Raw genomic sequence first — 19,236 nt, forward strand, 5'->3', positions numbered from 1 at the left:
GACTTCTAGCCTCCAGAATCATGGGAGAATAAATACCTGTGGTTTAAGCCACCATTCTGTGGTACTGTGTTATTGCAGCCCCAGCAAACTAGACCTCAAGTGGGGATGTTATGTCACTTTTTGGGTATAGGACCTGGGGAGATGTAAAAACTAGAGAAAGAGGTTTGGGGTCCTCAGCTTCGATGTGGCACTTAAAGCCATGAACTGGATAGGACCACCTGGGACATGAGCATGGACAGAAAGAGAGGGCCCGTAGCTGAGCCCTGGCATAGTGACAAGTGAGCCGAGGTAGAGCAAGGAGTGGTCAGTGAGAAGCCAGTGGTCACCAATGTGAGTGCGCCTGAAAAGTGACCTTTATCTTCACCCTGATAATCTTGTTTTAGACTCATCCCTTGGCTCTTTTCACCTCATAAGATTCTTCTTTGAATATAGCTTTTGCTGAGGTGCTTGCTCAGTTAACCATTACTCTTGTTTATTAGTGGGTGACAAACTGTCCTGGTGTGCCCAGCACTGAGGGGTTTATAGGACATGGGAACTCCAGTGGTAAAACCAGGACATTCCCAGGCAAACGGCAATGCGTTGGTCACCTTAATAAGGGGGAAGCTTTGGCAACATTTAATTATTTTGTCTCACTGCTTTCATTTAAAGGTGATTGGTCTAAGAGAACGTCACAATTATTGTTAGGATTATTGTCTTTGAAGTGTTTATTTCTTCTAGAAACAACTTAGCAATGGGTGCTTCTACCATGAAACCAGTCTAATAATGAAAAGCAAGTTTGAGATGCTGTTCAGTTCCATTATTCCCAACTTAGTTTCTGCTTTAACAAGAATATTTTCTTGGCATGGATTTGTATTATTGGTTAATTTCATACATTTCAGGGTGTATATTTCAAGTAATTATCTCTCCAATGATTCTAAGCATTTGCTTCAGTTAATTGAACCCTTTAGTGAACCCACTAACAGTATCTTTGGCATTGTATAAAATACAAAACTGGAGCCAGCTGCTATTCAGTGAGTTTTAGCTGGTCCAAACCTAACAGATGTTCAAAATCTAAACACAGGACTAAGTCAGTTTACCTTTCATGACCCCTTTCTGGGTGAGTGGGGAAAAAAGGGTCCTTCAGATCTTCAGATCTAGTAACAAGGCCTGCATCATCATCTTGAACGCTCGCTGTTCTTCCACATCGTATTGGCCCAGCTTCGTTATTAAGCCCAAGCCACCCACCACACTCGGTTCTGCCTCCCTCGCTCCATCTGCCACTCTCCGTCTCTCTCATTCTTCTCAGTGCCTTCCTGGACTGGGCAGGAGGAAGTATTGGACATGTTCCCAGTGCCATCTGACCGGTACACCACCTCCACATCACATGACATCAACATAACTTCACGTTCAAACCAACATATGTTCTTGCTAAGGCCAAAAACAGCCCAAAGTCAGGGTTAACTTCTGTGTTGGTTTCCTGGGGCTGCTATAACAAATCACCATGAACAGGGTGGCCTAAAACAATACAATTTTATTCTCTCACAGTTCTAGAGGTTGGAATTCTGAAATCAAAGTGTCAGCAGGGCCAGGCTCACTCTGGAGGCTCTAGGGGAGAATCCTTCCTTGTCTCTTCCTAGCTTCGATGCTTGCTGGCATTCTTGTCTTTTGGACACATCACTTCAATCTCGGTCTCCATCTTCATCTGTCCTCTTCTCTGTGTGTTTCGGTGTCTGCATTTCCTTCTTCTAAGGATAATAGTCATTGAACTAGGGCCCTCTCTAGTCCAGTATGACCCGGTCTTAATTTGATTACATCTGCAAAGACCCTATTTCCAAATAAAGTCACATTCACAGGTAGTAGGGCTTAGGACTTCATATCTTCATATCTTTTTGTTCAATACAAAAAAAAAAACTTCCTAATGATAAATCCTGTGAAGAAGAGCATTTGCTTACTAACAAGGTTTGGTGAAGCTAACCACACACTCAAGATAATAATAATTTAAATAATATAAGTAAATAGTAAATAAAATAAATGCTGGTTTTGAGACTCCAATTCTGACATCAGCTTCAATGTACACTTTTCCCCACATCACCAAGCAATTAATTGAGTTCTGACATTGTCTACTGGAGGTAGAGTTAAGTTAAGGACTCAGTACTAAAAGACTGTCCCCTCCTTCTATGTCGGATGCCAATTCCAAGTCCAGGTTGTCACCTGTGATTCTGATCAACAGGTAATAGATTAGAAATTCCCAAAACTCTCTCCCTGGGTTCCATTAATTTGCTAGAGCATCTTACAGAACTCAGAGAAACGTTTTACTTACTAAATAACTCAGGAACAACCAGAGTTTGTGGGAAGGGGCTTAGAGCTTTCACGCACTCTCCCCAGATCTCTATGTGTTCACCAGCCCAGAAGCTCTTTTTGGTTTTTTTTGGAGGCTTCATTCATTTGTAGGCGTGCATGAATAAATCATTGACCACTGACCACTGAACTCAATCTCCAGCCCCTCTTACCTTCCCAGAGTTCTGGAGTAGGAGTTAGACTGAAAGTTCTAACCCTCTAATCACCTGGTTGGTTCTCTGGTGACCAGCTCCCATCCTTAGGTGACCTAGGGGCTTTCAGAAAGTCACCTCATTAACATAACAAAGATACCTTTATTGCTCTGATCACTTAGGAACTTCCAAGGGTTTTAGGAGCTCTGTACTAGGAATTAGGACAAAGAATAAATATATATTTCTTATTATAAATCACAATATCACAAGGCAGAATGAGGTAGTGGAAATAGTAGAGGATGTGTAGGCACATGTATTTAAATCATAGCCCTGTGACTTGTTTGAGAAGCCTTGGGCAAGTCACTTATCATTTCTGATTCGCAGTTTCCTTATTTATAAAATGAGTATAATATCTATCATACTGAGCTGTTGTGAGGTTCACATAAGATGATTTACATAAAGCATCTGGCATGGTGCCTGACACAGACAGAGTGTTCAATTAATGTCATCTCTCACTTCCCTTTTAAACAGAGCTGACTTCATGTAAATGAATTTGTGCTCTTTATAGAATTTAAAAGTAATAACTGTATGGCTAATATTGAGATTATTAGCCAATCTGAGTATATTTTAAGAGTGTCTTTTTTGGGGTGTGATTGATAATTTTGGAACTTTCTTTCCTTCCTTCCTTCCTTCCTTCCTTCCTTCCTTCCTTCCTTCCTTCCTTCCTTCCTTCCTTCCTTCCTTCCTTCCTTTCCTTCTTTCTTTCTTTCTTTCTTTTCTTCTTTTCTTTTCTTTCTTTTCTTTCTTCTTCTTCCTTCCTTCCTTCCTTCCTTCCTTCCTTTCTTTCTTTCTTTCTTTCTTTCTTTCTTTCTTTCTTTCTTTCTTTCTTTCTTAAAATCATAAAGGGGCTGGTGGAATGTCTGTCATTGGAAACTTCATAGATAATCAAATACCCTGGCTCACTTGAAAACAACTGCCTTGGGATATTGTTGGAGTTGGTTAATCCTAATGATTTCTTGCAGCTCTGGGCCCATCTATCTTATCCTCAGGAGTCTGTAAGGTGCTTAGGGTCAGGATTTTTTTTTTCATTAACTGTCATATAAGTTAGGAATTGTGTTTGGCTACTGGTAACAAAGCTGACTTCAGTGACTCAAAAGCATAAAGATCTATTAATTTTTTCTTACAAAAACTGTCTGAAAGTAGTCAGTCCAGAGAATGTGTGGCTGTATTTCGGTCCTTGGGACCCAGGACTCTTCTAGTTTTTGTTTCATCTTTAGTACACATTTCTGTTCTCAAGGTAGCCTTATATGGGAGAAAATATTTGCAAATATTTGTGTTGATATCCAATATTTATAAGGAACTCATACCTTGCAATAGCAAAAAATCAAATAATCTGATTAAACAAATGAGTTGAAGGACCTGAATAGACATTTTCCCAAAGATGACATACGGATGGCCAACAGGTATATGAAAAGATGCTCACCATCACAAATCATCAGGGAAATGCAAATTAAAACCACAATGAGCTATCACTTCACACCTGTTAGCATGGCTATCATCAAAATGACAAGAGATAGCAAGTATTGGTGAGCAGATAGAGAAAAGGGAACTTTTGTGCTTTGTTGGTGGGAATGTAAATTGGTATAGCCATTATGGAAATAGTCTAGAAGTTTCTCAAAAAATTAAAAATAGAACTATCATATGATTCAGCAATTCAACTTCTGGGTATATCTCTGAAGGAGATGAAATCACTATCTTGAATAGATATCTGCACTCCTTGTTCAATGAAGCATTATTTACCATAGCCAAAATGGAAACAACCAAAATATCTATCAGCAGATGGTGAGTAAAGAAGATGTGGTATATACATACAAGGAAGTTACTTAGCCATAAAAAAGAAGGAAATCTTGCCATTTGTGACAACATAGAGGGTATCATGCTAGGTGAAATAAGTCAATTAGAGAAAGACAAATACTATGTGATCTCACTTGTATATGGAATCTAAAAGATCTGAACCCATAGAAACAAATAGTAATTTGGTGGTTGCCAGGGGTGGAGGGAGGAATGTGGGATGGGTAAATGTGGTCTAAGAGTTTAAACTTTCAGTTATAACATGAATTTTAAGTTCTGGAGATGTAATATACAACTTAGTGACTATATTTAACAATACTGTATCGTATACTTGAAAGTTGCTGAGAGAGTAAGTCTTACAAGTTCTTACTACCCATGCAAAAATGGGAACCATAAGAGATGATGGATGTTTTAACTAACCTTATTGTGGTAATCATTCCCGATATATAGGCATCATTCTCAATATATATCAAACCATCACATTATGCACCTTAAACTTATATAACATTATATGTCAATTATATCCCAATAAAGCTGGAAGAAAAAAAGATAGCCTTATAGTCCAAGATGATTGCTGGAGCTGGAGCCATCACATCTATGCTCTATGTAGAAAGATGGAGAAAAAAAGAAAGAGGCAAAGGACTATGCCTTTCAGCGGAGTCAACCCTCTTAAGATTCCTTACTCAAGGACCTTCATTCTGTTTGATTTTTAAATCTCACAAAATACATTGATCTGTAAGGAAGGCTGCAGCAATGCAAATATTTTTAATTGGGCACTTTGCCACCCAGTAATATAAATAGGTGATAATGGGTATGCTGGCAGCTAGAAATCTCTGACTTAACTTCCTAAACTTATTTAATCACCCTCTTCATGATGAATATGTATTTCCTACTATCCAACCAAAATTGTCAATTACACTGAAAAGTGTTGCTCTTAAAGAACTAAAGAGTAGTTCTTTTGAGACCACCTAGGATAGTTCTTTAACGCAGAGGAATTTAGTGAAGTCATTCATTTATACAAGTAGTAAGTTGTTTTGTGTCTTCTAAATGTCTGGCAAGGTGCAAAGCTCTGAGAATAGAGCCATGAGTTAGACAGGCACAGTCTGTTCTCTTCTAGTTACAGTTCACTGGAAGAGTAGAGATGCATGAATTAAAGAAGCACATAAAGATGTGAATAATTCCTATTGTGATGACAAGGAATGATGTGTATTAGGTACAATAAAAGGAAGTCTCTTGGTTATAGAGTTAGGGAAGCCTCCTGACTCCATAAGTGTGATGAAATGTGATAGATGAGTGGGAAATACTTAGTTTTAAGGGATGTGTGGGTAAATAGCATTCCAGAAATTCCAGACATTCCAGAAAGAGGGAATAGTTTAGATGAATGTGTGGTAGGAAGAGCATGGGAAAAAGGCTCGTGTGGCTGGAGCACTAGGAGCAAGAGGAAGCACATTTAGAAATGGGACCACAGAGGTGGGCAGGGACTAGCCATGTGGGGGTGCATTAAGCATGTTAAAGATTTTAGTCTTCTTTCCAAGAGCAACGGGAAGCCACTGGGTTTTAAGATGGAGGTGGGATTTAGGGGCATGTGAAATGATCATATTTGCTCTCTGAAAAAATTTCTCTAATAGAGGATGGACTGTACTGTACTGAATAGTGGCAGACAGAGCAGATAGGAATCCAGGCAAGAGGTGATCGGTCCAGGGTGCTGGTAATTTGGGAAGTGGAGACAAGTAGATGGATTCAGGAGGACAAATGTAGTTCTTAGGGCCACCTGACTTTTGAAGGCTGATGATCATCTAGATGTGTCTTTCTGAGAAACAGAATTTCACCTTTAATATGAAAGAGAAAGTAGTTATATTAGATGTATTAGTAGTAACAGGGTTCTGTTCTAGAGGTTTGTTCAATCTCAAAATAACTGAGGCTTCACCAGACCTAGGTTGAGTAAGATTTTGTCCTGCTTTAATCTTGGTGCAGTATTTATGATTCCATATATTTTTCTAATCCTAAACTCCGGGATTTGGATACAAATCAAAAGACCAGTGTGCTCTTGTACACTAAAGTGAGAGATGCTTAGGTGATGTTTTTCTTGCTTCTATGAGATTTGTTAATTGAAGAATCAATAGGTTTCGAGTTAAACACGATGCCCAAATGCAATATTTATTGTTGACTCTCTCCCATCATTAACGCTATGAAAGTTTTAGAAAAATGATTAAATAACATTTATTCATGAGGACAAAGAGAATAGGGAAGGAGGTGACTGCATGTAAAAGATGCCAACAAAATTTTGAGGTATGGAAAGCAAATGGATAAATGGTAACTGATTTGGGTTTTATCATTTTCTGCTTAATTAAAAGCCTACAGCCAACAATAAGCAAGCCATCTGGTGCCACGAAACCTCAGACAGGCTCAGATGTTGGTGGCACTAGATAATACCTCTGAAGATGGGGCAGAGGGAAGAATTAGTTTGAAAAGCATCTCCTCTCTCCACTCATGATGCTAGGCATCAGTCCTTCTTCCACTTTGCATATATAGAAGTTTACTGTCTAGAGAGGGTGAACTGGGAATTTCCCAGACTACAGGACAAGTCAACAGATATTTGGCAAAGCTTGGAGACATTTTTTGTTGTCACAACTCGGTGGCAGTTTGCTACTGGCATCTAGTGGGTAGATGTCAGAGATTCTGCTAAATATTCTACAATATACAGGACAGCCTCCACAATAAAGAATTATCTGACTCAAAATGTTAGTACTGCTGAGGTTTAGAAAATCTTATGTAAGTGAAAATCTGGGGTGAGACTCCCTGCCCCCAACCCAATGCAGACAGGAGCGTGCATAGACACTGCAGGAGATGGGAGAATCTTTCTCCTGGGAAGCTGACTAGCAAAGAGAAAGACTAATATCTTCAAATCCCCCAACAACATGACCGGTCCCTGCCAATCACCCCCTGTGAGTCCACCTACTCTCCCAGAACTTCCATTTTTTTTTTTGAGACTCTTAAATATGAACAGAGAACCAAGTCTCACCAAATAGTTGAGGAGAGTCGCTTCATGAAAAAGAGAGATAAAATGAAGGGAAAGAAGAGGAATTTAGAAGAAAAGTAAAGAATATATGCAAAAGAAGAAAGCATTAAAAATAGCTTGACTATAATACCTCTAGAGAAATGAGATGCTATTGAACAGTACGCTATTACCAAGAAAGAAGTCTTGAGAAAACAAAAGAAGTTATTGGAAATTAAAAACAGAAGAGCAGAAATAAAAACAAAGGGTTGGAAAGTAAAGTTGAGGAACTCTTAGAAAGTAGAACAGAAAAACTAAGAGATGGGAAAAATCGGAGAGAAAATACAGCAATGAAGGAAAGCCCAAGAGGTTGACATCCAACTAATAGGGATTCTAAAAAGAACATGGGAGGATGGAAAACAGAAGAGAAAAAATATAAGAAAATTTCTCAAAGGGTATGAATTTCCAAAATTATTGTGGAAAGATGAAGGAAAGAGCATGAACAAGAAAGGAAATCCATTCTGACTGTGCATTCAGAGGACATTCATTCTGTGCCAGGTACTCTTTTAAGTGTTTGCACGTAATTTATTCATTTAACCCTCACAGCAACCTCCTGAAGTAGGTGTGAATCCTATTTTAATTTTACAAATATGGGAAATGATGTACAAGGTCACATACATGATACCTGTTGGAGACGAGATTTGAACCAAGGCGTCTGGGTGCGTAGTCAAAACAATATAAATAATACATCGCTTTAATCAAAATAGTGATATTATAGTGATATCAAAATATGGAGGTGATAGTGGAGTGGGGAAACGGGAGGAAGTCATGTAACAGTTAAATTCTAATCCTTGATAGTACAAAGTAGTAGATAATGTCCAAATGGAAAAAGACAATAAGACAAAAGTTATGCTTGTAGGAATCAGCTAAAAGAATTGTTATTTGTGGGGAATGAGAATGGGAAGTGGTGAGAGGTGGAGTAACAGGCTGCTCTTTTTCCCTTTTAGTAGCCTTATAGTGTGATTTGACTTTTTAAAACAATACACATGTATTAGTTTGATTAAAATAAATAAATAAATAAATAAAAAGAACAAAAGAACTCGTTAGCCTAATCAAGCTGGTACATGGGAGGGGGTTGCTGTCTCCATCCACAAAAGCACTGCACCTTTCTTGTATTTTCATGACTGCAGCCATCATGCTGTGACTGGTTATGGGAAGGCTTATAAGAGTTTCCAGAATGGTTTGTTTATTACCAAAGATAAGCCCGAATCATGCTGAGCCAGTTTAAAATAAAAGTCTGCTATTCATGAATTATTTCAATTGAAGAAAAGTATATTCTTGGCTTGAGTTTGTAGATTTAATTAGACAACTTTCAGAGTCAAATTTGTGGCCAGTTGCCATTTTAGGGTTGAATCAGACTTTATGAACTCTTTAGTGGGAGGGACACTCAGGTTGCATTTCCCAGTTAGTTTTTGTCCCTTATACACCAAAAGAAAACAAATTATTGTGGATAAACACAAAGAGTGAAATACATTGACTTTTCTTTTGCCCTTTTAGAAATAGGAGGAAGAGATGTTCATATCTCAGTAGTAATTCTTGTTTTTGTTCCGAGCTCTCTATTGCACTGTTCACCCAGGGACTGGAGAATGATTTGAATTAGAGCCAAGGCAGGACTGGCCTCAGCCAGAGATTGAAAGGCGGGCCAAATGCTAACATGAGTTCGCAGCCCCATAACAAATGTACTCTGCTGGGAGGGAATTGTCAGTTTCTTATTGCAAGGAAGAGTCTTCTGAACTGAACAGGCTTCTATTCAACCATATGTTGTCTTGAAGACTCCCTCTTATTTGTTTTAAGTTAGCGATTACTGATGCCCCTAATGTAAAGAAAAATAATAATTCTAGTGGTGACTGAGGAAATATTAATTTTAAATATTAAATGACACATAGGGTTAAGTCTTCTTTGTGGGCATTTATGGAGGTTGCATATTTAGACCGTTTGGAATGGGGGTTGGGAGTAGGTGGATACTCCACCTCTATTTTAGTTACAGAGAGGTTTGGGGAGAAGCTGAAATTTCAAGAAGACCTTTAATTTGTATCCATGCTGGCAGGGACAGAGAGCTTATGTGTCAATCATATCTCCAAAGGGAGCTTTACTTCTCAAATAACTGCCCATCTAAAGGGCTATTATTTGAAAATAATAAGCACCAAGAGAAGGTATCTTAGGACAAATACTGATAACTTTTTATTCTCTTTTGCACTCTCAAAGGTAGAAAGCAAGCAGCTAACTTGGCTATGGCAGCATTAGTGAGTATCCTCAAGGAATAGGTGGGGAGTGTTGGGTTATGAAGCCAGATTTAGGACAGCAGTTTAAATACAACACTCATCTCTGCTCCTTTCATCATGTTACTCTTATAAGGCAAAGCAGTGTAACAAAATGCGATTGACTGGGTGACTTAAACAAAAGACATTCATTTCTCACAGTTCTGGAAGCTGGGAGGTCCAAGATCAAGGTGTTGGAAAATTTGGTGTCTGGTGAGGACCCACTTCCTGGTTCTCAGAAGGCTGTCTTCTCTCCATATGTTCACATGGTCTTTTATCCATGCATGCAAGGTGCATGCACATAGATTTCCGTCTTCGTTTTTTTGTAAGGGCATTAATCTCATCATAGGGGCTCCACCATCATGATCTCATCTAAATTTAATTACTTCCCAATGGCCCCATCTCCAAATACCATTACATTGTGGTTAGGGCTTCAATGTAATCTGGGGAGACTTAAACATTCAGTTCTTAACAATGTTCTATCTTTTTCTTCTTATGATGAAAAGGGAATCATCTTTAAATATAAGCATGATATCTGGCTTAAGGTATGTGCACAATACTTTAGTAGGCAGACTGGGTGAAACTGTGGGAGAATTAATCAAAAAGGAGCACTGATTTGGAAGAGAGAAAGGGTGCGTGTGTGGAACACCTTCCCATTATTTGAAAGCTCCTCAATGTTAAGTCAATAGTAGGTGTAAATGGTCTAAACTATTTTTAAGCCCCGGGACTGTTTGTGCCACAGTATAGTCCTGTTTTCATCAGTGTGATACCAATAATATTAAAGAATAATTTTCTGTATAAAAGGGACTTTGTAGAAATAGTGAAAACCAAATGACTCATTAGAGGTTTAACCTCAAAAATAATGTGCTAATGCATTTGATTCTAAGCAGACCCAGTTGTAGGCCGGTCATATTGTAATGAACATTATTAAAAGCATGAATATCTTGTTTTTTTTTTTTCCTTGACAATATGGGACTGCTTCTATTCCCAAGGGTGTGGTTCTCAAACTTGGGGCATGTGCATAAAATACAGATACCGGGGCCCTGCACCAACAGAGATTTAGATTCAGAAGATAAGGAGAGGGGCCCATGAATCTGAATATTTAAAAAATGCCACTGGTGATTATGACGCAGGTGGTCTGAGCATCAAACATTGGGGAGGAAAAAGGAAACAAACAAAAAAACCCCAAACCAAAAACCAATCAAACCTCATCCAAACCTCTAGCATCAAACTTGTCCCATGTCTCAAGCCCTTAGGCCTCTGCATGCTCTTAGACATTTTGCCTTAATGTGCAGTGAGTGGGCCAGAGACAGACCAGCTGAAGCCTCTCAGAGCCCACCGATAGTATCGAATTTATAACCACTGATTAGGTATGACACATGCCAGTCCCGATGTCTCCTTACAATTGCATTTTCTGCGGGAGCCACAAATCCTTCACGATCGCCCCGTGGAGTGGTCACAGAATTTTGGTGTCCCCAAGAGGCTTCCCAGAGCCTTTGCCTTCATTTGAGAGCCTTCCAAGTAAAATGAAACTCCTAAGGCTTTCCCTTTGATTAGTAGGAACACCTGTTAAGCTCCCTCGCCCCACCCAGTCTCTAATAAGAGTAGTTTAATCCAGCTGGTTGAGCTTCTCTGAAGTTCCATGACCAGTTCTGATGGGAACAGAACAACAATATACTCAGGAGCCAACCCTTAAAATTCTCAGTGAAATATTTTCCTTACCTCCCTGTACATTTGTGCTATCTGAAAGAACATGGTGTGACATGGTCTATTGTTTCTGGGTAGTTCTGCAGGTCAGTCTTGAAATGAATGCTTATAGGAAATTGTCAAGATGAGCCTAGTATTAAGTGATAAAGGTTGGTCGAGGGTGGTTTAAATAAAGGTCTTTGCTCGAGATTGTTCAGAATAATGGAACTCTTAAGTGAAAAGTCAAAATAGCAAATACCACTGTGTGCCCTCAGCACGCAGTGCTATTAACCTTTCACGTTAAGTCATTGGGAGAGAGATGAATTATGTTTCTTGGGCGAATTTTTTTTAAAGAAAGTGGGTGGCAGCAGGGGTCTCTTTTTATTAAAAAAGTTTGAGAAGTGCAATGAAATGGTTGTGTTTGCTATCAGGTCTTCCCCATGACTTGACAAGGCGTGAGTAATTGGAGGCAGAAGAACCAGTAGTTCTGCCCCTTGCTGTGGCACTTTGCTGGATGTGCTTTGCAATATTTGGGCAAGTTTGTCATTATCCCTGTGACATAAGTTCTCACTTCTTTAAATATGAGTTAACTCCTCGCGGCATGATGGGATTTCCTTAAATGCTGGCAGATTGTTTTATATGTTCAGATGTGCACAGGGAAAGTAATCCAATTTATTAATTATGCATTGCAGTTAATATTCATTTAAAGCTGTCAAGTGATTAGCTGTAGGAGGTGTGTGAGAACAGGCCTGTTAAAACAGCAGCAGTTGTTGCTATAGATAGGTCTCGTTGCTCTTATGCCCATAACCTTTTAAAGGAATGCACGGTTGTAACATTAAAGCCGCATTTAATGAAAATTGGGTTCTGGATGGCAGAGTTGTTTATATCCTCCTTTTTTTTCTTTTTTTTTTTGAGAATGCAGGTTATCAAGCTTTTCTTGTTCTCCAAAAGATTGGGTTTCACGTACTCGGTATAGATGTCATGTTTCATAACAGAAAGTGAATCCTTCTAGCTTCAAATTTTAGATTTGCCTGGGACTAGCTGGCTGTCATGAGTAAGACACGTACACCCCTGCGTCTCAGTTTCTCTTCCCGTAAAATGGAGAAATACTGTGATTGTGCGGAGAGTGTCCTCTTTGTCCAGCTCACTTCCTCAGGATGATTTAGCTTTGTTAGGGTCAGAAAAGAAACAAATAACAGGTAGCTGGGAGCTTTGCAAGCTCTGCTCCAAGCTTGTACTCAGTGCTATTTGTGTGCACAAAACAGAAGCTAACTAAAGCTAGCTCAGGTAAAGGAGGAAAGGTCACAATAGACAAACTCCCAACCATAGGAACTGGAATGCAGCCAGGCTTCATGGGAGCTGCAACAGAATATGACTAGAAACTAAAGCCATGGTCTCTAGTCCTTGAGAGTCATCTGGCTTCTTCCACTTTGGCTTTTGTCTTCCTCTCATCTTCTTCCTCTAGGTATGGCCCCCAGCCTTGAGTTTAAAACCTATGAGGTCTAGAACTCACCAGTGGCTGTCTATAGATTTTAAGACTTATGTGCATTCATTTAGCAAGTATTAATGTGTGCCTACTGCATGGATGAAAGAACAATATACTTTCAGATATTGATGAATGAATAAAATAAGATGATGAGATAGAGGGTGGTAGAGATGAGGGGATGTGCCATTTTATAAAAAGTGATCAAAGAACATTTGAATAGACTTGGATGATGGGCAGAGCTAGCAATACAGAGATTTAGAAAAGACAATTCCAGGCAAAAGGATTGGCCTGTGGAAGCCCTGAGTTAGGAATGAGAGTGATGGGTTGAAGGAACAGCACGAAGCCATAGTGGCTGGAGCATAATGAATGAGGGGTGAGTGGTGGGAGATCAGGAAAGGAATCAAGGATGGGGGTAGCTCACAAAGTGACTTGTAGTATGATCAGGAGTTTGGGCTTTTTCTAAGTCGAATGAAAAGCCATTGGAAGAATCTTAAGTTGGAGAGTCATATGATCTGATTCATACTTTTAAAAGATCACTCCAATGGCTGTGTTAAAAATAGAAAGTAAAAGGGCAAGAGTGGAAGCAGGGAGACCAGGTAGGAGACTATTGCAATGATCCCTGTGATAAAGGACGGTGGCTTAGATCAGGGTTGTGGCAGCGGAGCTGGTGAGAAGTGGCCAGTTAGGGATAGGGAAGGATTTGTCAGGGAGTTGGCTGTGAGGTGTGGAGAAGGGTATAAATCAATGTTGATGACTAAACTTTTTTCTAGAGGAACTAGTTGCATGGAGTTGACATTTACTGACATAGACTTGGAAAGGAACAGGACTGAGGTCAGAAATTAAATTTATGTTTTGGACATATTAACTTTTGAGATACCTACTAGATGTCTAAATAGAGATGGCAAGGATCTACTTAGATATTTGAATCTGGAGCAGGGCAGAGGTCAGGACTGACAATTCGAATTTGGAAGCTAATTCTAACCAATGCTTTAGCTAAAATCACCTAGAGAGATTGTGTTTATAGGGCAGAGAAGGAAGCCTGGGACTAACCCCTGGGCACTCTGACGTCTAGAGGTGAGGGAGAGGAAGGGAGCCAGCAAAGAAGGCTGAGGAGAAAGTCAAATTCCAGAGACATTGAATTCAATTGCTATCTGGACCACCAAGGTGTAGGTCTCCATCAAATTTGCTAAGTACCCCTGGTACAATCAGTAGCAGTCAAAGTGAATGGTGTATGAGGCCTTTTGTCCACTGAGTTTTGTGGGCAGAATTTCTTCAGATTTCGTGAGGGAAAAGGACAGGGTAGGGATTCTAAAAACTGCCTAAAATATACTTGAAATTTTGTTGACAGACTCTTAAGAATATTACTTCTCTCTCTCTCTCTCTCTCTCTCTCATCCTAGCTTTCTTTAATTTGTATCATTTTTACAAAGTTTTTGCTAGTTCTATCTTTTTATTTTCCAAAATATCTTCAAGGCCCTTGGTACCACTAGTATCTGTATTTCTTTCCAGCTTTTTGTCTTCTAATTTCTCGGCCTCACCTTATAAAAATTCCTTTCCACATCCACATCCATGGACACAACCCAGTGTCCATAACCCTAAGTATCTTGTACCCCATGGAAGAACCATGGGATGGGGCCACCATCATAGTCGACTCTCCTCCAGGCAGCAGTGAAATGATCCTCTCAATCTCATACACATTCTGTCAGAATAAATCTTTCACCCAAATGGTGTAAAGCATCCCAAGCATCTAGATGAACAGTTCCCTTTGGAGGAGAAACAGAGAAGGAATAGAGAGCATTGCTTAAGTTTGGGAATACTGTGAGCAGATGTGACTTGGCATGATTTCGGGATGGCTCTCTAAGGGAAGCGGGTGTTTGGGGAAGCTGGTTTAACATTGCTTTATTCTGTTCTCTGGCCAGTAGGTCATTTTGCAGATATGAGCTATGCATGGGCCACAGGCACAGCAGGGTGAAACTGTAGGTGACCCTACAAATGCATCATCGCCATTAGAGAAACAACTTAAAGTGTGTATCCCTGAAAAAGAAAAGCAAGCCATTCATTGTATATAATCACAGTTACCTGTTCATCAACATTAGAGGGACAGGCTTAGAGACACAATCAGAGAGTACTTACTTAATCTAGAAGCCTCTTAGTGAATACAGGATTATTTTGTGTTATTTCCCTTGGTTCTTCTTGCTGTGAGAGGATGTATTCTACCTGGCAAATCATTTTGAGCTTCTCTTTCTCACATATCAACTGTGGATAATTGAGTTGACCTTTCTCACTCAGATTGCTGAGTTTAATGCCCTTGAAATGTGGCAAATGCTACATGACTTCTGAAATCTTATTCCGTTTCTCTGCTCCCAGCCCCTTGGTTTCATTTTCAGGGAGGCATTCTGTTAGAACCAGTAAAATGATGAAGGCAGGTGGTTCAGCATCTTCCTGGGGATGAGGCTGTTTTTCTCGTTTACAAACCTCTATGTTCAGTCAGCTTAACTTGGTCAGTTATAACGCACCAGTGTTTTCTTAGCAGAATATTTTATGAAGATTATAAAGCTATTTTAAAAGTCGAGAAGGTGGGAAAACCTCTCAATTCTTTCCTAATAAACACAACTTATTGGTCTTTCTACTATTTATGGTCTTTCTACTATTTATGGTCTTTCTACCTTTCTACCTCTACTATTTATGGTCTTTCTACTATTTATTGGTCTTTCTACTATTTATGGTCTTTCTACTATTTATGGTCTTTCTACCTTTTTGGTCTTTCTACTATTTATGAGTATTTTTAGAGTTTTAATTAGAGCATACACAAAACTTATTTTTTCTTCTATAATTTTTTACAGCATAATAATTTTATTTTCCCATAGACTGTTCCTTAGATTAGAATGACCGTCATTTATTTACTGTTGTCTTCTTTGAGGGCATTTACTTTGTTTCCAGTTTTTCACTGTTCTGTCACTGCTGGGCCCTTTTCCTTTCTTCTGTGTTATTTCTTTAGGATAAAGTCCTAGGGGGCAGTGACTTGGATAGGGCTGCCACATAAAACACAGGATGCCCAGTTAAATTTGAATTTCAGGTAAACCATGAGTATTTTTTTTTTTTTTAGCATAACTATGTCCTTTGCATTATTTTGTACTTATACAAAAAAGTGCTTATTTTTATTTGAAAGTCAAATTTAACTGGGTATTTTTATTTGCTAAATCTGGCAACTCTGAGTCAAAAAGTAGGAACATTTTCATGAGTCTTGATACACATTGCCACACTTCTCTTAAGTTTATCATTAAGATTCTATTATTGATTTAAACAAGGAGGGGAAATTTTCAGAAGCGAGAAATACAGATGAGATAAAGTGAACCCTAAGATGTTTGATAAGTAACTATCTAGGTTATTACACTTTTAATTTTTAACAGACTTATATAATCATATAGTAATATATAAAAATATAAAATTATATAAATATTCATAGACACATAGCAAAATTTTTCGGACCATACAGACTTTGATAATGTCTACACGATTTGCTCTTTTCTTGGTGTGGTGCTCACTCTTAGTTGCCTACTTGCTATGTGTCCCCCTTCTTTTTTACTAACAGAACCCTGATTTTGTTCAGGGCAGCAATGGGTCCACTTGAAAACTCAAGTGCTCAGGCTATCCTACAGCTAAAGGTGGCTATGGAACTCAGTTCTGACCAAGAAGAGGTAAGCAGAAGTCCATGGTAATGGGTCTCCCTTCCCTCCTTCCTTTTGCCTGGAATGCAGCTGTGATGTGTAGAGGTACAGGAGCCACCTTCACCTGTGGAAGAAAGCCATACTTAAGGAATGGTGGACTAGTAAAGTGAAATTTGCAGCTGAATATAACCATAACTGATACACCCCTAATTGATTTAAAAAACACATTATTTGAGTTTATTGCATAAAAATATATTGCATAAAAATATATGCAATAAACTCAAGTAATGAAGCTTTGTCAAGTCCTTTGTAGAAAGAGACAAGTATAAATCTATATACACATAAATAATAAATACTTTGTGGAAGTCAATATGCCCACAGGAAGAGATTGAGGGTTTCCTGTGGAACTGATGTGACAGTTGCTAACACAAGTTCAGGGTTGAAGGCCATGAAGCCTAATTCCTGAGACAGAGACCCGTGAGGATGGATACAGGTCACGAGTCTGGCTTTGGGGCACAAGGATTAAGGTCTCAAAGGAAGAAAATGTGACAAACAGGAAGTTAAGTCAGACAATTAGGAGTTCAGAATCAGTTGTTACACCAAGGTCAGGAACTTCTGAGGAGAAGTTAAAGAGAGATTCATAGATTAGAATGGGAATTTATCCAGATAGATAGATCAACTCCAGAGAAGCAACTCACTGACACCAGGTCATACTTCTGGTGCATTTCCTCTACCTGTTCTGTGTAATAGCTTATCCTCTGCCTCAGTACCTCTACATAGTCCCATGAGTCCTTAAAAATGATGGCAGATGTCAATGAGAATTGAATCTTCTGTTACAACTCTAGTGATTGCAAGATTTTTCCCATCGACTAACTTCTCGCTCTGTACATTTCAAACCTTGATTTCCCTCTAGTGCCTACATGTATTCACTGCCTGGGCACCTTAGGACATGTTCATGTTCTCTGGCCTTGAGCCTTCATTAGATGACGCTGCGTGAGTCAGCACAGTGGGTGGCAGAAATATTCCTGAAAGGCATCTGTACCCTGAGACAGCCAGCAATAACAGCTGTACTACTTGGAAAGGATCACAAACCTCAATAATATGTCCTGCGAAGCCCCAACTAAGTGGATTCTAATTCAGCTTCCTCTTATCCCGATCCCAAAATGCCCAGGGCAGCTCGGATGCCACCTAATGTTAGACAAAGTATAATGGAGGAGAAATTGTGGTGGAGATATGGCAGTTTTAACCAATCACTGTCGAAATACTTATTTATGCAAAATTAAACAGACAGATGAGCATGTAGGTACACTATTAAGACTCCTCCTAGAGCTTTAGAAGGCTCATGTGCCCTCCTGAAGCTTAGGCTTCTTTAGCATTACGGAACTCATCTCTGTGTATTCCTTTAAAGAGATGTGTATGAGGGCCATACACCTTTTGCATGCTGACTGGCAATTTGGAAGCAATAGTTTTTCAAAAAATAAATAATGTTTAGTTTGTTTTAAAATTTTTTGGGTAATCCATGCTGTTAAGAACAAAAAAGATAAAAACAATAAGATTTACTGTAATTCTGCTGTATGGGTTTTTGGGGTAATTCTTCAGATGTTATTGACATTTGTAAATATATATAATTTCTATTTTGTCAGCAAAAAGGGGACAACTTCAATGTTATTTTGAAAATTAGATATATGGTGGGCTTTATTCTATATCATTAAACATTCTTATAAAAGGGTAATTTTTTAAAAAAACTATAATATTCTAAAATTCCCTATTATTGAGCATTTAGGTTATTTTAATATGTTTTATATTATATTATATTATAAGTAAGGTTGTGGTAAACATCTTTCTACGTATATTGCTGTACATTTTTACTATTCACATAATAAATTCCTAGGATAAATTTCTAGAAGTGAAATTACTGAGTCACAAGATATGAAAAATTTAAAGAATTTAATACATACAGATAAGTTGCTCTCTAGAAAGTCTGTATAAATTTATACTTTTGAAAGAAATGTGTGAGAATGTTTTTCTAAACCCTTGCCAGAAACATGTACTATTATTTTAAAAAATCTTTGGAATGATATCCCCTGATTTTAATGCTTATTTCTCTGATTATTGTGATGCTGAACATTTCTTATATGCATTTTGGCTTCGTGTATCTTCTGTAAACTGTTAGTTCATGTCCTTAGGGAAGAGTTTTTAATTAGATAGTTTTTAACTAAGGCAATGCATTTCCAAAATGCATAGAACCAATTGTTATTATTATTATTGTTATTGTTATTTTGCATATTCCCATCTGCTTTTCTCTGGCTTTTCTTCTTCCTCTCCTTAAATAAAGGCAAGCTTCAAAGAGCTGCCCTTGACCCCTACTTTTTCTTTATTTATTAGATTGAGCCATATGAAACTTCAATTTTTAGAAGAAGGAAAATTGGTCAAACAAAAGCAATTTTATGTGATTAAACCTGATATAGCTCTTTTGACAATCTGATTTTGACAATCTCTTCCTTCATCTGTCCATCCTTCATCTGTTCATCCATCCATCCAACAAATATTTGTTAACCAATTGCACATGTCACCTCTCTAAGAATGACTCCATGTCCATCTTCAGCTCTGACCTCTCTGCTAAGCTCCGGTTTCTGTAGTTTATGAATTGGCAAATCAGGTACAATGTGGCTCCATAATATTTTCCATATCTTCTGTGTTTCTGTAACTACCTCAGTTCACATTCTTGTTATTTAATGTGTGTCTTAATGTGGTTGGGCTGCTGT

Source organism: Pteropus medius, unplaced genomic scaffold (assembly GCF_902729225.1).
Source record: "Pteropus medius unplaced genomic scaffold, Ma_sr-lr_union100, whole genome shotgun sequence".
NCBI classification, from domain to species: Eukaryota; Metazoa; Chordata; class Mammalia; order Chiroptera; family Pteropodidae; genus Pteropus; species Pteropus medius.